We start from the raw sequence: 24,720 nt of genomic DNA on the forward strand, positions 1-24,720 counted from the left end.
GTCGGTAGATAGTAGATCGATATAGTAATCTTCTGTAAATAGCAGATCAATATAGCTATCTTCAATGGAAAGCAGATATAGCTATTTTCAGTAGACAGCAAATAAATATAGTTATCTTCAGTAGATAGCATTTTAATATATAGCTATCTTCAGTAGATATCAGATCAATATAGCTATCTCCAGTAGATTACAGATGAATATAACTATCTTCAGTAGATAGCAGGTCAATAGCTATCTTCAGTAGATAGCAGATCAATATAGCTATCTTCAGTAGATAACAGATCAATATAGCTATTATCAGTAGATAGCAGATCAATATAATTATTGATATCTTTTGAAGACAGCAGTTCAATATAGCTATCGTCAGTAGATAGCAGATCAATCAAACTATCGTCGGTAGATAGTAGATCGATATAGTAATCTTCTGTAAATAGCAGATCAATATAGCTATCTTCAGTGGAAAGCAGATATAGCTATTTTCAGTAGACAGCAAATAAATATAGTTATCTTCAGTAGATAGCATTTTAATATATAGCTATCTTCAGTAGATATCAGATCAATATAGCTATATCCAGTAGATTACAGATGAATATAATTATCTTCAGTAGATAGCAGATCAATATAGCTATCTTCAGTAGATAACAGATCAATATAGCTATCATCAGTAGATAACAGATCAATATAGCTATCAACAGTAGATAACAGATCAATATAGCTATCATCAGTAGATAGCAGATCAATATAATTATTGATATCTTTTGTAGACAGCAGATCAATATAGCTATCTTGAGTAGATAGATCAATATAGCTATCGTCAGTAGATAGCAGATCAATATAATTATAGCTATCTTCAGTAGAAAGCAGATCAATATAGCTATTTTGAGTAGATAGCCGATTACTATGGCTATCTTCAGTGGAAAGCAGATATAGCTATTTTCAGTAGACAGCAAATAAATATAGTTATCTTCAGTAGATAGCATTTTAATATATAGCTATCTTCAGTAGATATCAGATCAATATAGCTATCTCCAGTAGATTACAGATGAATATAATTATCTTCAGTAGATAGCAGATCAATATAGCTATCTTCAGTAGATAACAGATCAATATAGCTATCATCAGTAGATAACAGATCAATATAGCTATCAACAGTAGATAACAGATCAATATAGCTATCATCAGTAGATAGCAGATCAATATAATTATTGATATCTTTTGTAGACAGCAGATCAATATAGCTATCTTCAGTAGATAGATCAATATAGCTATCGTCAGTAGATAGCAGATCAATATAATTATAGCTATCTTCAGTAGAAAGCAGATCAATATAGCTATTTTGAGTAGATAGCCGATTACTATCGCTATCTTCAGTAGAAATCATGTTAATATATAGCTATTTTCAGTAGAAAGCAGATCAATATAAATATCTTCAGTAGATAGCAGATCAATGTAGCTGTTGTCAGTAGATTGTAGTTCAATATAACTATCGTCGGTAGATAGCAGATCAATATAGCTATCTTCTATAGATAGCAGATCAATATAGCTATGTTTAGTAGAAATAAAGATCAATATAGCTATCTTCAGTGGAAAGCAGATATAGCTATTTTCAAGTTCTTCAGTAGATAACATTTTAATATAGATAGCAGATCAATATAGCTATCTCCAGTAGATTACAGATGAATATGACTATCTTCAGTAGATAGCAGATCAATATAGCTATCTTCTATAGATAGCAGATCAATATAGCTATGTTTAGTAGAAATAAAGATCAATATAGCTTTTTTCAGTAGATAGCCGATTAAGATAGCTATCTTCAGTAGATAGCAGATCAATATAGCTATCTTCAGTAGATAGTAGATCAATATAGCTATCTTCTGTAGATAGCAGATCAATATAGCTTTTTTCTGTAGATAGTTGATTAATATAGCTATCTTCTGTAGATAGCAGATCAATATAGCTATCTCCAGTAGATAGCAGAACAATATAGCTATCGTCAGTAGATAGCAGATCAATATAGCTATTTTCAATAGATAGCAGATTAATATAACAATCTTCAGTAGAAAACAGGTTAATATATAGCTATCTTCTGTAGATAGCAGATCAATATAGCCATCTTCAAAAGATAGCTATATGGATCTGCTATTTACTGACGATAATTATATTGATCTGCTATCTACTGACGACAGCTATATTGATCTGCTATCTACTGAAGATAGCTATATTGATCTACTATCTACAGAAGATAGCTATATTACTGAAAATAGCTATATTGATCTGCTATCTACAGAAGATAGCTATATTGATCTGCTATCTACAGAAGATAGCTATATTGAACTGCTATCTACTGAAGATAGCTATATATTAACCTGCTATCTACTGAAGATAACTATATTCATCTGCTATCTACTGATGATAGTTATATTATTCTGCTATCTACTGAAGATAGTTATATTCATCTATAAGCCTCGACACTCAAATGCACTTGGTAGCCTAGGATCCCCTGATGCTGAGACAATCTATTTTTTAAAAGATTTGCAACTTTTAAAACCGGAATTGAAATATGTTATATACATTAACCATGCATTCATGTGACTAATATTATAAAATGTTAATATGTATGGCTATTTATTGAATACCGGTACTTGACATCTGTAGAATTCCATTCTTTTTATTTCTCAAAAATTGACTATGGCATAATTTACATGTAACTATATCCTTCCATGTTGTCAAATCATATAAAGCAATTTTAAAGTTTCACCATTCTCAATACATATTTAGCTATAGTGCATTTAGGTTGCTTGAGGGCAGTGACATCAGTATTTGGTTGCAGTTATTTTGCATGTACACATGCACACACACCAGATGCGATTTAATACTGTGCAAACTGGAGCACCCACTGCCCCAAGGGAACCAAAATGTACTGTAAACTAATTTTGTAATAGACCCGGGAATCCTGGTCGACCCATTGTATCCGGTAATGGTTCTCCCACTGAGAATATATCCCTCTATGTTGATCACTTCATTAACCCTAACAGAACTAGGACTCACTAAAGCTCACTATTAAAACCGCTCTGCGTGCACGGATTCCACGGGACTTGATGACGCAATCAGACCAAGTCATATATACCCAGGGAATCGTTGGCCGGGCCAACGTCACCTGTGTAGCTACATGCTGGGGATCTTCTGCGTGGCATGCGAGGGGTCCGAGGTTTGAATCCCAGGGGTGCCAAGTGACTTTCTTCTTCATCTTCTCTCCTTTTCGTTCCTTCTTTCCTTCCGATAGCCAAAAACCTCGGGTAGGGTTAGGGTTAGACCCCTTGTCTCTCAAGGGCTTACTGTAATAAAAAGAATTGAATTCAATCTTATTTGGTTAATAATTGTATTTACCTATTTCTCTTCAAATATTTTGCATGAAAGAAATAACATTGATGCTTCTTTATGCCAAACACTTACCTCCATCATATTACTGTCTTGTTCCTAATAAATGCACCCACTCTAATAAACGCCCCCATAATTTTTTCATTGAAAAAGTGACCAAAATTTACATGCCATGTCATGAGAATAAGCTTAAAACTGGCATATGCCTTAAATTGCATGGACAAATTTTCAACTTCCATCCAGTTTATTACCAAATTATTATAGTAGAATCCCATTCTTGCATAAAAATGCACCGCTACAGATGTTGTATTTACCGATATTAACCTGCTACTTGTCATTGGAAATTTTGCTCTAAAATTGTCCCTTTTGATAAACTTCACAATAGACACAAAATAAGGACAAAAATAGTACAAAAACAAAGGAAAATAGGCAAACAAAATGTTCCTAACTTTCTAACCAAGTAAAGCAGTGACTAGGGATTTCAACATCAATAAGCTTAGCTACTGAATAAGTTAGTGATGGTGATAACTCAATTTTCTAAATTTCCAACTTTGGTTTGAGTAGATCAGATCATAATTGGTATATGTTTTTATAGTCTAGAGGAAAATCTCAAATATATAAAATTGTTGAAACATTTTTAGTAAAAGTTGATCACCTAGGTATCTTTACTAATTTGGACCTGCTGAATCCAAAGATAGGTTTCCACTATCTGTGATGTATAGTTACTGGGTAGAACTGATAAACTGATTTAACAGGACAGTTGCTATTAGAACCTATAGACCTATAACATTTTTGTCCCATAACATTTTAACTATACATCACCGATAGTAAAAACCTATCTTTTTCTCACAGCCTGAAGCTAAACAAACAATTTGGTACAAATTTCATGAAAATTGGGGCAACTTTAATTTTTGAAATTCAAAATTGACATATGACCCTTTTTGGTACATAACTGGGCAACCACATATCGTACACACACAAAATTTATATTTTGGTGATCCTTATAACCAGACATATTAATTTGATATGCTAATGAGAGAAATCAGAGCATGCTTAATTTTTGACCCCTGTATAACCCTATGGGGCCATTTTGAGGGTCATAGACTCAAAATAACGCTTGCTCACCACCTTTTTTTGGATTCGGCATGTCCAAATTAGTAAATATACCTAGATTAGAGGCCGTCCATTATTTTCGTCATTTTCACTTACATGTATGTACAAAGCGTACAAAAGAGGGAGGGGCATCCTGAGCATATTCGTTAGAAAATGGCGATTTGTTTAAGCAATAAAAAAAAAAATGGAAGTGACAAATAATGGTATTTTCCAATTTTAATTCATAAGTTATAACCAATTGACCTAAAATTCAATTTGTTTTAACAATATTATTTCTATAACATGCCATGTAAACAATGATTTTCTCTTGAATTTTGAGTAAGTCTAATATGCACCGTGGTCCTATTTTACATTATGCTTAGTTTATTTCAAACCAAAATACTTAAAAAAGTATTTACTATCTGCGCTAGGATCAATGGCAGCAAAGGCTCTAGCGTGGATTGTTTTGCAAAACGCTGACAAAAGACATGAAATCCATACTTTAATTGCAAGAACATACATCAAACATGCCAAAGGGATGTCCCCTGGATCCCCCCTATATATGATGTAATCCCGGGGGTTCTTAGTGGAAAAGAGAGTATATAGGATGCTCAGCAGATTTTGGAGTACATTGGTAATTTAGTTTAGATTCGGGCTGCATTTTAAGCTATATTTTAATCTATTAATGGCTTTCGTTTTCATGGAAATATGGTTTAAAAAGTAAGTTTTTTTCAGCATTTCTCAAACTTATCTGTAAAAACATTAATCCAGAACCAACTGTCCTGCTGGCACACTAATATAACCCTAAACCTAATCAAACCCTTAACCTAAACTCTAACCCCAACCCCAACCCAATACCTCAATTTTGCTATTAGTAGTAGGCCTACTCATGGAAACCCTTCGCCTGTTTGTGCATAACTTGAGGGAGGGAGGGGGGAAAAAGTTACGTACGCTTTGTACGTATGTGAAAATGGTGGAAATTATGGACGGCTCCTTATCAACTTTTACTTTTACTAACAAATGCCCTATGAAACCTGAACTATTGAAATTTTGTCTAGTCTATTAAACTTGTACATTTAATAATTCTATAACATGCTATACTATACATTACAAATCTAATCATATTTAATAATAAACCTCTTTACCTGCATGCTTTTTCTTTACCAACAGCTTCAATCAAGCTCATCTGCCTTTGTTGAGCACCCCAAGGGCATTATTTGCCCTTTCCTCTGTCTTTACCAACTAGATACAATTCCTTGTTCAATCAGAACAGGCAATAACAGCTCCAAGATCTAAAGAGAAAGGGAAAACGAATTGTTGACCATTTAAAAAAATTGAGATGGCTGTCCAAAATAGGTCGTCCGAAGATACAGGTAGTGAGCACCCCATATTATCTCGTCGCTCGCAAGACAGAGTGGCGTATCACGAAAATGGTCATTTTGAGATAATTGCATCTGAATTTTTAAACTTTTTTAAAACTGTTTGTCATACACTGCTTCGATTAAAATGTCCCCTTTTCTTGAATGGATATGAAAATATCAAATATTTAAGTTACATTTAATGTATAAAATAATTGTAATTAGTCATTAAGGGGGAGGCTATAGCCGTGGAGGCTATAGCCGCGGAGCTGAAAGTTACCCTTACCAGCACCCTACTACCATCTTAAGGGGCTGGGTTTCCCACTGGATGTTTTTATTATCCTTTGGGTGCTCCATGTGTTTTCCTGCTTATACTAGTTCTTCCTCCTTCTCAGCATCCAGTTGCCTAGGGCTAGGGCTTATTTTTAGTTTTAGTCTTCAGCTTCATTTGCGTGGTAGGACAGAATACCTGTTTCAGGTACTTCTGTAGGGTAGAGACATCTGAGTCTGGGAAAAATCGAGACTTCACTGATGCCGCTGAGGGGTACATACACACAGATCTCCTCGGCAGGCGACCAGGTGTATCCCCATATGATTCAGTATGGGTGGCAACTGGACTAAATGCTGAAACCTTTCCTTTATATCCTTTAGGCATTGAGTTAGGTAAATATTTTTCGTCTATTTGATGTCTCACAGCCTGGGGACGGGCTGTTGAAGAATTCCTCCTGCGTAATCTCTGCGTGTCGTAAAAGCCGACTAAAAGAGGACCATGGAATCTTAGGGGCCAGTTGATGTTGGATGGCACCAACAGGATCGGCAGGATCAATAACAGGCTCAACCCTGATACATGGTTAGCCCTGCATCGAGCAGCAGCGATGTAGTACGAGTTCTTGGCGCTCCTTAATATATTCAAGGATATCGGCAGTACTTGATTTAGTGAAGGGCGTTTTGGGAACCCCAAACACGGCTGTCAATGCTGCAGTGAAGAAGGCAACGGGATACCACTTCACTTATTGTTTCCCAAGAATAATCATGGAAGGTCACAATTTGATGTTAGAGACTAACGGCGTGAAGGGGCTGTGGAACATAATGTGGACGGCTCCTCGCCCGGTAGGGTGTCCCATGGAGAGCAGGTGGGCCCAGACCGTCAGCTAGCTACTGTTCGAAATAGTAAGGTCATCTTGCGAAAAAGTAAGATCATCAGAGTTGGAACCTGGAATGTGCGAACTCTTAACCAGAGTGGGAAGCTCGAAAATGTTAAGCAAGAGATGACCCGACTTAAAATCAACATACTAGGAATAAATGAAACCAGGTGGACAAATAATGGAGACTTCAAAATCGATGACTTCAAGATGATTTATGCAGGTGGTGACAAGCATGAGAAAGGAGTTGGGCTAATGCTAGATGCAGATATGGCTAAATGTGTGCTGGGCTATTGGACTGTAAGTGAGAGAGTTTTGCTGGTCAAACTACAAGGACAACCTTTCAATATCTCTGTTATTGTAGTATATGCTCCCACAGCAGAGGAGATTGATGCTTTTATGATAAACTGGAGGAAGCAAAGTCTCAGTGCAAATCAGATGAAATACAACTGATCATGGGAGATTTGAATGCAAAGGTGGGGCAAGGACAAGATGGCAAAACAGTAGGCGAGTTTGGACTTGGAGAAAGAAATGAGCGTGGTGATAGATGGGTGCAGTGGTGTGAAGCAAACAACATGGTAATCACAAACACTTGGTTTAAGGAGCACCCCAGAAGAATATATACATGGAAGAGCCCTGGGGATCGCACAAGGAACCAGATAGATTACATAACCATTAATGACAGATTTAGAAGAGCAGTGAAACATGCGAAGACACATCCAGGGGCAGACTGCGGAAGTGATCATATTCCAGTAGTATGCACACTTCGTTGTAAGCTGAGAAAGTTGAAGAGAGCGAAGATCACGAAGAAGTTAGATTTTGAACAGCTGAAGAAACCAGAGATCCGAATGGAGTATTCCATCAAAGTGGAGAACATGTTTGAGCAACTTACAGACGAAGGAGAAGAGATGACATGGGAATCAATGAGGGATATCTTGGTTGAAACAGCAGAGGAATGCCTGCCAAAGAAGAAGAGAGAAAGTAAAAGCAAGTGGATGACAGAAGAAATTCTATCAATGATGAGAGACAGGCAAAAGATCATGGACAGGCATTCGAAAGAATATAGAGAGTTGGACAGGCAAATAAAGAAACGTTGCAAGGAGGCCAAAGAGACCTGGCTGAATAGTGAATGTGCCAAAATTGAGAGTCAATATAAGGCTGCTGGGCCAGATGGAATAGTTGTTGAAATGATTGAAGCATTAGAGGATTATAGAATTGAGAAACTGACAGGAGTCATCAACAGAATGTATGATGACGGGATATTTCCGGAAGACCTGAGCAAATCAATCTTTATTGCTCTTCCCAAGAAACCTGGCGCTGTGGATTGTGAACAACACCGTACAGGCGTACAATTAGCCTTATGAGCCATGTTACAAAGATAATTCTAAGAATCCTGTTACTCCGTGCAAGAAGTAGAATAAAACCTGAGATTGGTAAAGAGCAGCTGTGGATTGTGAACAACACCGTACAATTAGCCTTATGAGCCATGTTACAAAGATAATTCTAAGAATCCTGTTACTCCGTGCAAGAAGTAGAAAAAACCTGAGATTGGTAAAGAGCAGTTCGGCTTTGTAGAAGATGCTGGTACCAGGAATGCGATTTATGTCTTGAGAATGATAACAGAGAGAGCGGTAGAGATGCAGAAGGATGTTTTCATGTGTTTCATTGACTACTCAAAAGCCTTTGACAAGGTGAGACATGATCAGCTTTTTGAAGATCTTGGCAGGCTAGACCTGCATGGAAAGGATCTGCGACTGTTGCAGAACCTTTATTGGAACCAAACAGCGTGCATAAGGGTGGATGGAGATTGTAGTGAATATACAAGCATTAAGAGAGGAGTCAGACAGGGATGTGTGATGTCACCAGATCTCTTTAATTATTACAGTGAGCTGATTCTAAGGGAACTAGAAAAGGAAAATGGTCTCAGTATAGGTGGACATAACATCACGAACATAAGATATGCAGATGACACTGTCCTATTAGCTGAGTCTGAGGAGGATCTGCAAAGGCTTCTTGATGTGGTGGTTCAGGAAAGTGAGAGGAAAGGTTTATCTTTAAATTGCAAGAAGACAGAATGTATGGTGGTATCAAAGACTGAAAGCCCAACATGCATATTGAAGGTGAAAGATCAAAGAATTAAGCAAGTTTCCTCCTTCAACTACCCTGGCAGTCTAATCACAGAAGATGCCAGATGTATTAAGGAGATTAAGAGAAGGATTGCACTGGCTAAGTCTGCGTTCTCAAAGTTAGACAAGATCCTAAAAAACAGTGCCCTCGGTATGGAGACCAGAATTCGGGTACTCAACTGCTATGTCGTCCCTGTATTAATGTATGGAAGTGAAGCATGGTCAATAGCAACAGACATTAAAAGAAAATTGGAGAGCTGCGAGATGTGGTTCCTTAGAAGAATGATGAAGATCCCGTGGACTGATAAAGTGTCTAATGACGATGTCCTAAGAAGAGCAAATGTGAACAGGAAGAGCCCTGTTACGTGAAATCAGAGTTAAGCAGCTCAAATTCCTTGGTCATATCCTCAGAAAGGATGGTTTCGAGAACCTAGTATTGACAGGAAGAATAGAAGGAACAAGGAGCAGAGGCAGGAAGAGAGTGATGTGGTTATCAAATCTGAAAGACTGGCTAAAAGAAAGGGGAGCTGAACATAAAGCGACAGAGCTTCTGGAGATGGCTTATAACAGAGAATTGTGGCATGACATGATCGCCAACGTCTTAGAATATGGCACCTAGAGAGAGAGAGAGAGTCATTAAACTTATTTTTTGAAACATTATTCTCCATTCATACACTCCTATATCAAAGCAGCCAATCAGAAAAGCTGTTAGAAAAGTGCGAAACATGCATTGATTGTGTATATTGTGTACTCCGCTTACTACTCGCAGTGTTTCGCGCGCATTTGCGGCGCGTAGGATTGATTCATTTTTCGGGCGGGTTGATGCATTTATATATGGTTCTGTTTTCCAAAATTTGTAGTGTTTAGTGATAATTTGTTAAAGTAAAATCACGAGTTTCCGGGGCTCGTGCATTAGACGTATCAACATCAGCGCAAGTGCATTATTTTGTCTAATTTCTCTCCCAATAAGTAATACGTGTTCATTAACCTATAATTGAAAATTGACATAGGACATGTGATACGCCAGTATCAAATAATAGTTGAATTCATATCCATATTAGCCACACAACCGCGACATACCAAAATAGTGGTGTATGTCACATATTTACGACATAATGGCGTACATGTATGTCATTGATACGCCACTATGTCATCCAAAACACAGGGAATGTTGTACACAATTATTTCATTGAGTGAGATACGCCAAACCTAAAAAACACTGCGCTAGTGCAAAACTGAAAACCATTGCACTAGTCCGAATTTGAAAAACACTGCGCTAGTCCGAATTTGAATTAGGGGAAACACAGCGCAGTGTTTTTCAGATACGGACTAGCGCAGTGTATTTCAGATTGGGATTAGCGCTGCAGTTTTCAGTTTCGAACTAGCGCCATGGTTTTCAGTTTCGGACTAGCGCAGTGTCGGACTGAAGAAGTATTTTCCAAATTCGGACTAGCGCAGTGTATTTCGGATTCGGACTAGCGGTGTGTCGTACTGTTGCAGTGATTTTCATTTTCGGACTAGTGAATGCTTTTTTTTCGGACTAGCGAATGCTTTTTTTCGGACTAGCGCCATGCATTTTCGGACTGACGCACCTCTAAGTAAGGGAATTTGTGTTGTCGAACTAGCAGCATGTCGGACTAGCGGCGTGTCGGACTGAGCAGTGCACCCCAATTAATTAATGACATGCATGTCTTGAACGTTTGTCAGAATGTAGAGCTTTATACATAGATTATGAATCTGATCTTATCTCATCTTGTCAAAAATGGCTGATACACCGGTATGTCTATAGAGCAGCTATGCCCAAGTTTGATTACACTATTGGATTTGAATATTATTTTATTTTCAGCATATTTTACAAGTTGACAACTAGGTGATACTTCATGAGAGAAATTAGACAAATCAATTCATGCAAATTAAGATGTTGATGCATCTAATGCAAGAACTCAACAGGGCCAACATGTGGCAAATTGTTAAGCTAAACTTTCAATTTTCCCTGATTTCCCAGAATGGCTGTGAACCCTTGACAATGATGGGCACAGAATATCCCTTAGTTCCTTGACAGTATCCTGCATCAATACTGTGCTAGTAAATGATGTTTCCGCTTATGTTATAAACCTACCATTCTGCAAATTGATACCCAGTATCCACTGGTTCTAGGAAGAAAATATCAGTCTCATCTTCTTTGAACTGTCTGTTGTCCTGGTCATGAGGCTAGTAGAAGTCCCTTTCCTAGGTAGAAAGAAATACCATCCAATAACACACTTAATGAGACAAATTAAAGTAACATTCACATTTTTTCAGGGAAACTATTATATCATTTACTGAAGCTACTGATTTCACATCCACAAAGTACAATATAATGGTGAGCAATTTCCACACATCCATCACATTCACCCATATCAGCACCATGAAGCTATTCTTATCCCGGGGGGGGGGGGGTTCTCAGTACAAATGACCATACGGGGACGTGCCGCAAATATGGGTAGCATTTTCAGCCTTTTGGTATATCATTGGCCCCATTTTCAAAGCCTATTTTGGTATAAATGGGTCCTTTTTTCAAAATTTTCTCAATTTTTTCGGAAAATAGCCCAATTTTTCCTTAATCTAGCCAAAATTTGCACAAAATTTTGGGAAAATTTGTAAAAACTAAGACAATTTGGGTTAAATTTGGCTGAAAATTTTGACTTTTGGTATATAAATGGGTCCAAATTTCTTGAAAAATTGGTATATTTATGGGTCCACTTTGAAATTCTCAGCGGCACTTCCCTACCAAAACCAAACTTGAGTACCCCCCCCCCCCCGGTTCTTATCTATGTGCAGGTCAAGAGAAATAACATCTCTGATTTGTAAAGAGCCAACATCCTAGGGCAGATAAAAACAAAACACCATTTCATTTTGTCGAAATAAGAAAAATACAAATGTGATATGTCATAGAAATTCTTTAGCTCAACAAAGGCTTCATAAGAGCTAACAATTCCTTTGACAATCAAGGGTCTATGTTTTCTGTGCAAGATATCTAGCACAGTATCCCTCAAAATCCAAGGGTCTTCATTGACTACTTTGTTGCTCATGATAATATGTATTTTTGGTAGGCAACACATTCGATGCTTGCTTTCTTTAATAGACAACAAGTTGGTATGTCTTACTATCTATAGTAGGCAGCAAGTTGTTTTCTTACTATTTTCAGTAACAGCAAGTTGTATACCTTGCTATACACAGTAGACTGCTGCCTTTATCTTTGGCAGGCAACACATTATATGCTTGCTTTCCACAGTAAACAGTTCTATGCCTTGCTAGATGTATTTTCAGTAGTCAGTAGGCAACTTGTTGTCTTCTGAAGGAAGCAAGCATGGATCTTGTTGCATACTGACCATACATACACCTTGCTGTCTACTGTAGATAAGAAGGCATACAACTTGCTGTCTACTGAAGATATCAAGGCATGCACTGCAGATATCAAGGCATGCAACTTGCTGTCTACTGAATATATCAAGGCATACAAACTGTAGATAGCATGGTATACAGCTTGTTGAAGATAGTAATTATAAGGCATACAACTTGCTGTCTACTGTAGATAGCAATGAATGCAACTTGCTGTATACTGTAGATAGCAAGGTATACAATTTGCTATCTACTGTAGCCCTAACACCCAAAAATCTTACAAAATCTTACGATGAAAAAATCTGCGCATGCATGAATCCCAGGGTCTGCGATGACGCAATCACCCTAAGTGTTATCTGTGCACGGAATTGCTGGCCGGGCAGCAATAACCCGTGTAGCTACCGGTCCGAGATTGTGTGCTTGGCATGCAAGGGGTCAAAGGTTCGAATCACGGGGGTGCCAAGTCAAAAATTCTTCTTCTCCTTGACTTTTTCGGATCTTCTTTGACTTCCGATCCCAAAAAGCAGGGTCCAGTGTTAGGGTTAACTGTGATGTATTTTTCCAGATTAGAGCCTACCCCTAACACCCAAAAAATCTTACAAAATCTTACGATGAAAAAATCTGCGCATGCATGAATCCCAGGGTCTGCGATGACGCAATCACCCTAAGTGTTATATGCGCACGGAATTGCTGGCCGGGCAGCAATAACCCGTGTAGCTACCGGTCCGAGATCGTGTGCTTGGCATGCAAGGGGTCAAAGGTTCGAATCACGGGGGTGCCAAGTCAAAAATTCTTCTTCTCCTTGACTTTTTCAGATCTTCTTTGACTTCCGATCCCAAAAAGCAGGGTCCAGTGTTAGGGTTAACTGCGATGTATTTTTCCAGATTAGAGCCTACCCTAACCCTAACACTCAAAAATTCTTCTTCTCCTTGACTTTTTCGGATCTTCTTTGACTTCCGATCCCAAAAAGCAGGGTCCAGTGTTAGGGTTAGTAAGGTACCGTATACGACTTACTGTCTACTGAAGATAGTAAAGTATACTATACAACTTGCTGTCTACTGTAGATAGTAAGGTGTACAACTTGCTGTCAACTGAAGATAGTAAGGCATACAACTTGCTGCTTACTGAAGATACTAAGGCATACAACTTGCTTTCTACTGTAGATAGCAATGCATGCAATTTGTTGTCTGCTGTAGATAGCAAGGCATACAATTTGCTATCTACTGTAGATAGCAATGCATGTAACTTGCTGTCTACTTAAGACAGTAAGGTATACAACTTGCTGTCTACTGAAGATAGTAAAGTAAAAAAACTTGCTGTCTACTCTAGATAGTAAGGCATACAACTTGCTGTCTACTGTACACAGTAAGGTATACAACTTGCTGTTTACTGAAGATAGCAAGGTATACAACTTGCTGTCTACTGAAGATAGCAAGGTATACAACTTGCTGTCTACTGTAGATAGTAAGGTATACAACTTGCTGTCTACTGTAGATATCAAGTATACAACTTGTCGTCTACTGTAGACAATAAGGTATACAACTTGCTGTTTACTGAAGATCGCAAGGTATGCAACTTGCTGTCTACTGAAGATAGTAAGGTATACAACTTGCTGTCTACTGTAGATAGTAAGGCATACAACTTGCTGTCTACTGTAGATAGCAAGGTATACAACTTGCTGTTTACTGAAGATAGCAAGGTATACAACTTGCTGGCTACTGTAGATTACAATGCACGCAACTTGCTGTCTATTTAAGATAGTAAGGTACTGATTTTTTGCAGTTTGTATTTGGTTGGTTTTGTTGCGGATATCTGGCATTTTTAACACGATTTTTTAACATAAAAATATAGTTGCGATAGTCGACTTTTGCTTTTCAATTGTCGTAGTCGCGACTACCAGTAATTAAGGTTGGGAGTGCGTCCCAGGAGTCCAAGTCCCGCTCGTGAAGCCTATTACCTGAAATTGGTGTATTTACATTTCGCAAATACACCAATTTGGAACTGCAAATTTCAATATGTTTAAATGAGAAAAAAAGGACCTTTCATTCGATATCAATTTATTACATGATCATGATGCTCATCATCAATACAAGGCGGTTCTCGAACCACGAGTCTCGCCTGATTTCGCGACCACCTGCTTTTGCGATTACTTTTGGTAGAGGTTTTGTCTTAATGAATTTGGCGGTTCTCGGCTGGGCACGATTATCTAGCTGATGGTGACTGTACTAATTTGACCTCAGATGACCCATGGTGACCAGAAATGACCTTCCAAAAATTTGGCTCTATATGTTTACTGTACCCACAAAGTTTCATGCCCATATGATGGTTTTAGTAATTTGACCTCAGCTGACCCCTGGATGACCACAAAATGACCTGCCAAAAATTTGCCTCTAAATAATGAATTTACCCACCAAGTTTCATGCCCATATGACAGTTTTTAGTAATTTGACCTCAGTTGACCCCTGTGACCTTGGATGACCCCAAAATGACCTTCCAAAATTTTTACCTTAAATGTTGATTGTACCCACCAAGTGTCATGCCCATACAACAGTTTTTAGTAATTTGACCTCAGATGACCCCTGGGTGATCTCGGATGACCCTGATATGACCTTCCAAAAATTTGGCTCTAAATGTTGAAAGTACCCATAAAGTTTTATGCCCATAAGCCAGTAATTTGACCTCAGATGACCCTTTGGTGACCTTGGATGACCCTGAAATGACCGTTCAAAAATTTGACTCTAAATGTTGACTGTACCCACCAAGTTTCGTGCCCATACGACAGTTTTTAGTAATTTGACCTCAGGTGACCCTGGATGACCTCAAAATGACCGTCCAAAATTTTGGCTCCACATGTTGACTGTATCCACCAAGTTTCAAGCCCATAACACAGTTTTTAGTAATTTTACCTCAGATGACCCCGAAATGACCTTCCAAAATGTTGGCTCTAAATGTTGACTGTATCCACCAAGTTTCATGTCCATGTATACGACAGTTTTTAGTAATATGACCTCAGATGACCCCTGAGTGACCCCGGATGACCCTAAAATGACCTTCTAAAAATTTGGCTTCAAATGTTGACTGTACCCACCCAGTTTCATGCCTATACGGCAGTGTTTGCTAGTTTGACCTCAGATGACCCCTGGATGACCTTGACCCACTAACCAATACAAACCTGTTCTGTCTGGGATCAATATGCACCCACCCACCAAGTTTGAGGAACGTGCGACCCCTACATGTAGTCACAGAGAAAATGCTATTTTGCTTGTTACGCATAAATTATGCAAATTAGGTACTTAATTACCATATTTTGCGCTGAAAATCTAATCAGGTCGAGAACCTCTGGCCCTGCTACTCCCCACCAAGTTACATTACTGTACCCCATCCGGATCTCCAGATAATTTGTTCACAAGGTTTTTTGCTTGATACACATCAAATATGCATTTTATAAATTATGCAAATTAGGCACTTAATTAGCATATTTTGCGCTGAAAATCAAATCAGGTGCAGAACACCTGGCCACGCTACTTCCCACCAAGTTACGTCACTGTACCTCATACTCATCTCCAGATAATCTGTTCACAAGGTATTTTACTTATTATGCATAAATTATGCAAATTAGGAACTTAATTACCATATTTTGCACTCAAAATCTAATCAGGTCGAGACCCTCTGGTCATGCTACCCCCTATTAAGTTTTATCATCATAGCACTTATGGTTCTCAAGATAACACGTTCACAAGCTTTTCAGAACACACACACCCCACCCCGACCCCCCCCAACACACACACATACCATAGTGATTACTAAGTCTCTCCCTGAACAAAGTTCAGACAGCAGGCGAGACAAAAAACACAGGAACACTACCAGTATCAAGCTGTATGTCATTGTCAATGTCAGTAATTCCACAAGGAATTAGTCACATTTCCAAGGACTATTTACCTGTTCTTTTTGCATTAAAGGGTGCTCCTCGGGAGTCCTCGGACAACATCATATCATTGGCAAGCTAATATTAGGCCAAACAAAATATTGTTGTGTTTCCCTCAAGTGGGAAAATGCGAAAGTTGGGTCGGAGGGTCGGATTTATTTATTTATTTATTTTTTCAAACCTTCAGTTTTTTAAAAATCCCCTCAAATATTAAATAATGCTTCTTCAATTAGGAAACATTTGCCAATTTTGACTTCTGGATACCTGTTAGACATCAATTAAAGACTAGTCTTTCAATAAAATATTAATTTAAGTAAAAAACATTGATTTTTTGAACAAATCTGTAAAAATCATTATTTAAAAAAAATTAAAAAAATAAAAATGCCGACCCTGATTTTTCAGGATTTAGGGTTGGGCGGTTGCGGGCAACACAACAATTTTTTTTTGGCCTTATGAGGACAATGAAAATAACTCCTTTTTTGAGAAAATAAGACGTTTAAACTTGATATTCTGCAAAAACCAACTGTAAGCGGTGAGTCAGAGATAATAGACTATGAGATAGGACCCGGGGATAGGACACTCCGTACAATTAACGTGCAAATGGCCTATACCGATGTGAGGACAGTGCAAGAGTCACATTTGTGACACGAGTGTCAGGACCACAGAATTAACTAGTTGTATAGGAGACTAGCACGAGAGTCACATTTTCTGTCCTCAAAGTAGCTCCGGAGTTTCGTGGACCTGAAGGTTGCGCATTATATATGAATGAACATCAAAAGAGCTCTCTGAGGACTCGTGTTATGTACTGCTCGAGAGATGTGAACATATAGTGTCCTACACAGCCAGTTTGGTTACGCATAACCAAACTGGCTCGGAGGAGAATACTCTTCATAGAATGTACATCATCAGTTTGCTGCATTGGAAATCAATTTCGATTCGAACGCTGAAAAGGGATGTGCGAGTCAGCATTTCAACAACACGTTTTGTCTTTTTTCAGAAGAAAGTTTTACAAATAAAAGAATTTGCAACAAGTGTCAACTTGTAATGTAATAATTATTCTATTCGAATGGAGTTAAACTTGTTTTTGCAATAGATATGCCCTTAATGTTGGAAAGGGATGACATTTATGTTATGTAAGTTTTAAAGAATATGATTTTCCAAATGAAAAATTTTGAAAAGAAATACCGTACGGCCTTATGAAGTCTATGCCACAAGCAAAATTATGATTTTCACACAGATGGGTCAAATTAGTCTCTCTGCAGCCAGTTTGGTTCCACTCCCTGCACACAAACAGGCAGATAGATCGGAACCAAACTGGCTCTGGTGAAGACTATGTGATCATTATGACCTTATTTGCTGCCTTATTAGAAATCATTACGGCTAGTTCTCAAAGCAGCCTCGGTTGTGCGCCATGAATTGGGGGCCAAATGAGTTACATACTTAAAAATCAAACAATTTACATGTTTTTGTACTAACTGGTGTAATTCATAAACTGTTCATCAAAACCCTATAAAATTATATATCACTGTAAAGCTTAGAGTACCAGGAATACACACACGAACAATTGGTCAATATACAGGGTGCCACAAATGTCATATAGGGTGGAAAAGTTAAATTTTGGTTCAAAAAGTATACAATTTTGTTCCTCTCTTATTTACTAACATTAACACCTGGTCTGCTAAAACCTTTTTAGATGTGCTAATAACATTGTAGACTTTCAAAAAAAGCAAACTGATAATGATGAGTTATGTTGCCTAATTGAGATACAGGGTGTTCAAAAGTCGTACATAATTTTTATGATTTTAATGACATAATCAGCCAAAACATTTTTCCACCATGTTCTACACAAAAACCAATGGCAAATCTGAATTCCTCATCAAATTTCCTTCAAAAACTGTTAACATTTACAGAAGTAGGCCAACTACTTGAGAAATATGACATTCAGAACATTTCGCGCGTACATACTTAGTACAGTAAAGTATACAGGCCTTGCCGTTTGAGGCGAGCGATCACTCTCGCTCGCCACCGCTCGCCCAAACTCAATTTCTAGCGAGCGATTTTACACTCGCCATAGACACTAAATATCGCTCGCTGCGAATCACCGTTTACCCAATTTGCATTCAAGTTTCAGCACTTCATATTATTTATTCATTCGGTATATTGCAATAAATTAGCTGAAAACAAAAGAGAGGTTATTCCTCGTAAGTATTTCATATTGGTATGAATGATCTTTCAGACTTACAGAGTGATTCGACCACTACATAATACTAGAGAGTGATTCGACCACCCGGGTCGACCAATCGCCTAGCATAATGCTAGCGAGCGATTGACCACTCGCCTTTAAAATCTAGACGGCAAGGCCTGACATATAGGAAAAGCCTAGAACCCATGACAAAGAGTGCAGCACACTTGCAACAAATTAGCTAGCTTGGAGTAAAACTGGTCACATTGTAAACTAGACATCAATACCAAAACAATGGTACATAATCCATCTCAATACCTTGCTGGGTTACAAAGTTACAGTAAAAAATGAATTCGGGAGGCAAGAAAAATCAATATTCCCTATACTTTAACACATGCCTCAACCGTAGGCACCTCAACCGTAGGCACCTCCACCCCTGACTCTGCATCGTTTGAATTGCAATATCTCAAAAAGTAAATACAGTGTGAAGTTTTTACTTTCCACAATTTTAGCTAGATAAATGAGCAACAATATGAGACCAAAACTAGTTCAGTATCCCTCTTCATTCTTGAGATCTGAGGTGAAACATCCTAAAGAAACTGAAAAAATGTAACACCCCCACCTTTTACTATACCCCAATTCATGGCACATGACCCCAGGTCTTGTTTTGTCGAATTTTCAATGAAAATGATCTAAATTTGGAAAACTGAAGCAGCATACAACTTCTTAAAGACTTAAAGTTCTCAGGTATGTGCATTAGTATACCGGTACTCATGTAATTGAATCTCATATAATGTTGATATATATTCTGCGGGGAAGTTTGTTTCTGCAATCCATTGAATTTGTGTGGAACGGCACTCGCTATCGCATGATCGGGGAAATGTATAACCATTCCCCACCGTAACACGATAGACATCCATATAATAAAGGACGCGAAGGTGGTATATTCCTTACAGTAGGAATTCGAATTAAATGAACGCAGCTTTCAACTATTGTTATTATTTTTTTTACATTTAAAATAGACTTGGTGATTTATAAAAAGCATTATTTACAATATTGTTTCATGCAGGCCAGCCGAAGCCGACCTACACTCGGCTGGCCTGCATGAAACAATATTGTAAATAATGCTTTTTATAAATCACCAAGTCTATTTTAATGTATTCCAGCTCCCTTCTTGCTTGGGCACTTTACTGTGGATGATTTACCTTACTTGGATTTATTTATTATTTTTTTTATAAATGTCTTTGTTTTGATGTAATGGGCATCCCTTTAATTTAGTGGTTTCACTATTGGGCTTGTCCAAGCTTTCTAGCCTATTGTTATCAATAAATAAAATTTTTAAAAACCACTGCATTCGACCCACACAGTGTCGACGTCCTATACGATAAATATAAATTGAATACTCCGTTGGTGAGCGACGGGCGAGTGGTATTTCACCGAACGCAAGAAAAGGAGTTCTATCTGATTGGCTAGCAATTGATCGCTTAGGTCGCTTAGTAGTCAACTACAAACTCAAAACTGAGCAATGTATTCAATTCGATTGAAATCAATATTCTATTATTGACGTAGATAAAGAGAGTGATAGTGTGTCAATAATGTACATTGTATTGCACCTGGATTTTACACGCATTCCTTTATATAATTATTTTCTCAAAGAGTTGAATATGATCACAATTTTTACCCAGGATTTCAAATTTTTTACCGCAAAATTGCAGTTAAACATATCCACAGCAAAATACCGGTCCTCACTAATTAGTGTATTTAATTTCCAGTTAGCGTATTTGAGATAAAACCTGTGATTTACCTGACAACAAATAAAACTTTCTTGCTATAGAAATATCATATGGGATACTGCTATGGTAGGCCGCAACCGCCACAACGTGGAGCTGCTACGCGTAGCTGACTTTTTGCTCCGTGGAGCCAAATTGACCAATCATGATCATGTTAGAGTTTTTCATTACTCGGAGGTAAAACTGACCAATCAAGTACGACTTACTCATTACGTGAAGCGAATTTATTCATTAAGAATTTGCCAGACGAGCGTCACGTAGTTGCAAGATATCCTCGGTCACGAAAGTTATGATTCAAAAAGTAGTTTATGAAAAGTATGAACCGACTTATTATTAAGATGGACATGCACTCATAAGAAACTCATACAGTATTGTACATAACTATATAGCTAGGCAGAGTGGTGGTAAACCATGCACACAGTTCTGCGATCTGCAGTGTATCGCCGGGAGCTAATTTGTATAACTTGCACGTTGTGGCCTGCGGAATTCGACCTTCAGCAAACTGCAAACTAGTTCTGATTTACTTTATATACTAGTAGTAGGCCATACATACTGTAGTTACTGTCCGTTTTCCTATACACAATACTCAGTGCGCTCACCATTGACGTGTGACCTCTACAAATCGTGTATGTTAGAAGTATAGGCCATTGCCTAGTTGACGTCACTGTGTAAAAAATAACCGGCCAATATTTAAAGTATTCTCTGAAATTCTAGAAAAGTTAACATGTCCTAAATTTTTAGCTAATTTAGGTGTTTGGAAATATTGGTACTTTTGTGTTTTAGGAAGGATATGTAAACGACAGATAACACCAAAAAGATGAAGAAATTATTTCTAAACCGTGTTAAGTCATTAAGCTTCTCATTTTCAAGAACGCTGGTTAACAATAAGCAGACTATTGTCTCATTTCGTAAACAAAAGCCCACAGTATTGTTACCTTGCGTTCGCTTTATAATCTTTCACCCAACTGAAACTATAATACCAGCTCATTGCACAGGTAAAACAGACACAAGTGCAGTGTGTATTTAACCAGAGAAGATCTGATGTAACATAGTTGAGCTGTTTTCATTGAGTGTTATCTTGGTTTAATAGCTTTTAATGGGGTTTAAGTCCTTCAAAGGTCGTGGTGAATTCTACTGTACACATGACTGCATCATGATTATTTTAAAGTCAACAACATTCAACAATATGATCACCGTGATAGTATGACAGTATCAGTACCGTGGGTGTCAGTGATCCTGGCCTGACACAGTAGACAAACAAACATGCCACACACATGACACATGACACGTGCATTGCATGCAAGGTAACATTGACTATACACTAATCAAACAATGGTATTGATCCTGTACAACTGGTCGTGGTTTATTTACAATCGATTCATTTAAAATCCCCATAGTAAACATTAATTTTGAGTTTTCTCTCTCTGGAACGAGGATGCATCCACTGGCTCCGCGTAATGAAAAGATCTAACATGATTGGTCAATTTAGCTCCACGAAGCGAAAAGTAAGCTACGCGTAGCAGCTCCACGTTGTGGCGGTTACGGCCAGCCATATACTGATCATGCGAAAATCGTAAAAACATAGAATAGAAACAGTGTGGCAGGCTCTCAAAATCTCAAACTGTATGCTTAGCCTGAGTCGCTCGGCCTATCTCGAACAAATCACCATGCGTAGCTGTTGAAAAACGTGAGGATTCATCGTACTATCACGGCAATTTTTGACACGAAGATATAGGGACGATGACGGTGTGACCCAACTGCGACCGTAATTGAGCATTTTAAACTACAACGCGAACGCACAACCTTTTGGATACAATTGCTAACCATTATATAGTACAATTCATAGCAACAAATTATTCATGACGATGCGTCAGATTTTACTCATTTTCCAGCTTTTTTGCGTGAGCTTTACTACCTTGGCGTGAGATTATACTACCTTGGCGTGAGACCGTGAGAAAGTGACCCAATGCGTGAGACTCACGGCCAATGCGTGAGAGTTGACAGCCCTGCATGAGTATCGAGTACAACTCGGGGTACAACTGAAAACCAGCCAAAGCAGGTACTGTGCAGTGCCTGCGCCTGTACGATGATCCACCCAATAATAAAAAACATCAGAATATAGCCTATATCCCTGTACTAAACCATTATTCATGAGTGCGTTGGCATGGTTGGATTCACTTCCGTGTTACTCATGCACAGTCGCACACACTGGCATACATCACCCAGTGTACGGAAAAAAAAAGTCACGCTATTGAAAGCTGCGTTCATTCAATTGGAATTAAGTCTGTACAATCAGTAGGCCTACAATGCTCATGTGCTGTAATGTCGAATCATGGAGGTATATAAACAAAATTTATTTATTCATATACCTCCACCCATGGTCGAATCTAGTTCCAGGCCATGCCGTTTGAGGCGAGCGATCACTCTCGGTCGCCACCGCTCGCCCAAACTCAATTTCTAGCGAGCAATTTTAAACTTGCCAAAGTCACTAAATATCGCTCGCTGCGAATCGCCCAAAATTGAATCCAATATCAATTTACAAGCAAGTTTCAGCACTTCAGTGTATCCTGTATCCGATCTACTGTAGGCCTAAAGTTAGCCTTAAACCCTGGATACGAAAGAAAGATTGTGAAGCTTTGTGAACAGCATGTAATATTGTTTCATATTTATGAATAATTTTTCAGACCTAGCGATTTGATTAAAATGTAGAGAGTGATTCGACCACTCCCCTAGCATCATGCTTGCGAGTGATTGACCACTCGCCTTTAAAATCTAGATGGCAAGGCCTGTGGTTCGTAACACAAACTTTAAAAAAAACCGGACCAAACAGACACATCATTAAAGGCTTAATGTACGATTTCCTTCAAATTTTAAATTTGTCATTAGGCCTATATACTCAAAATGCTGAAATAATACTAGTAATAATGATCGGGAATGGTTTCTGTCCATTTTGAGCTGAAATAACGAGGTAACGTGAAAGAAACACGTCTGCTTGTTATTTTGGCCGTTTAACACACAGTTCTTCTATGGGCGGACATAAAGTCATAATTTCATGAATTATGACTTTATGTTGAACTTTGCTCTGTTTACCTACAAACACAACAAATTTGGCTGATTCCATTTAGGTGCAAGTTGTGACATGTGTAAACATTACAAATATGCAAAAAAATTAGGTTTGAAAAAAATTTACCAAATTCATATTATAAGATCGTACATTATGACTTTAATCGGTAAAGTTTTATTCAGATTTCCTTTTACAAATTAAGCGTACTGCTGGCCGTCCAGCGCGTATATCATTTGGTCCAATGCACACGCTTGAGTGACGTCGCGCACGTATGCGATGGTTAAGCTGCCAAAGGAAAGGAAATCTGAATAAGACTTAATGACATTTTCGTATTGGTGCTGCCCTATTTAATTGTCCGTTAATTGCCCGTTGTGCAGAGCTACTACGGTATGGGTTCCCTGTACTAGGTCGAATCCCGGTCATCATGCATGCATCAGGGCAGGCATTGCATGTCACGTCACATTGTCATTGCCATTGCGTTGGCATTTTAAAACATGAAAATATTTAAAGATAAGACTCATGAGTTTAGAGTTTTTTAATTAACCAACCATGCGACTGCATTTAAAACGAAGTAAAGGAAGTTTAGTATTACCTGTGCGTACTGCTCGCCGGGCACAATCGTGGAAATACTCCACTTTCTGCCCCAATTTTGGACTACTTTGTTGACAATGATTTTTAACTTTCTTAAATGCAGTCCGTCTTCCAGATGACGTCATTTACTAGAATCCTGATTGGTTCAACTTTGCCGATATATTGATTAACTGTCTAGGTCACGCGCTTAGGAAGTGACGTCACATGATTCCGAACCGTTTTTGTAAGAACCATGCTGATTGGTTCCGGCTTCTACGGTCACCTCTCTACTGCTAGAGAGACACCTGCGGCACTATGCTGGTTTCATACTTTCCTGTCGCTTCCCGCTCTGACAATGATTTTACTTCACTGTGCAGTCGCACCAGAAACCCCTACGGCTACCAGCAGCAAGCCGAGGCTGCCGAGATCACTCTACCAGTTTGCCCAAAGCGCCAGATTTCAATTCAACTCAGGAGCTGCGCCACTCTTACGTACCATATGAGAACATTAAATGATTTCTGGCTGTGCTGAGCAGCAACATTGGATTTCACATTCATGCCGCTGCCGTTCAGCGGGGTGCCGCTCCGCTTGCAGAAAAGTACAAGCGGCACATGAAACAGCAAGCGGCAGAAGGTATGAAATCAGCATTAGGGTAGGCCTAAGACTAGGCTTAGCTGATGAATGTATTGAGTTTTATAATCAAGAACTAATT

At 38.4% G+C, this 24,720-nt stretch overlaps 1 long non-coding RNA gene across 1 annotated transcript; it reads right to left on the reverse strand.

Moving 5' to 3' along the window:
* Positions 1-5,621: 5,621 nt before the first annotated feature.
* On the reverse strand, positions 5,622-24,286 carry LOC140147762 (uncharacterized). The gene is made up of 3 exons (XR_011858402.1): positions 24,031-24,286; positions 11,216-11,325; positions 5,622-5,762 (listed from the first exon to the last, which is right to left on the reverse strand). It is a non-coding gene; the product is annotated as an uncharacterized lncRNA (long non-coding RNA).
* Between the last annotated feature and the right edge of the window lie 434 nt (positions 24,287-24,720).

Source organism: Amphiura filiformis, chromosome 3, assembly GCF_039555335.1.
Source record: "Amphiura filiformis chromosome 3, Afil_fr2py, whole genome shotgun sequence".
NCBI lineage: Eukaryota > Metazoa > Echinodermata > Ophiuroidea > Amphilepidida > Amphiuridae > Amphiura > Amphiura filiformis.